The sequence below is a fragment of the Nannospalax galili genome, unplaced genomic scaffold (assembly GCF_000622305.1).
Source record: "Nannospalax galili isolate Female #2095 unplaced genomic scaffold, S.galili_v1.0 scaffold1052, whole genome shotgun sequence".
NCBI classification, from domain to species: domain Eukaryota; kingdom Metazoa; phylum Chordata; class Mammalia; order Rodentia; family Spalacidae; genus Nannospalax; species Nannospalax galili.
Window position 1 is genome coordinate 214,594 of NW_008330624.1, and position 327 is coordinate 214,920.

Sequence of the window (327 nt, forward strand, 5' to 3'; positions counted from 1 at the left end):
GCATTTAAAGATGTGTCTGCCCATCCAGGATCCCAAGTCCTATGGTAATTTGGGGTCAGGTACTTCCTAATACAAGAAATAACAAGGTCAACTTAAATCAGTACTGAGTACAAGAACAATGAGGGCAAATCTGTCCTTAAAGTGACCTGTCAAGGGAAAGCCCCTATTCATCATCTTATCTGTATGCATGATGGGGTGTACCTAGGCTTAATATTGTGAGCTATGCAGTCCTCACTCATGCAGAAGATCATCATTACCAGCTTGGAGCAGTACTGGGGCACCCCCTTTCTGAGACTGCATAGGTCTCTATAACTGTGACATATAGGT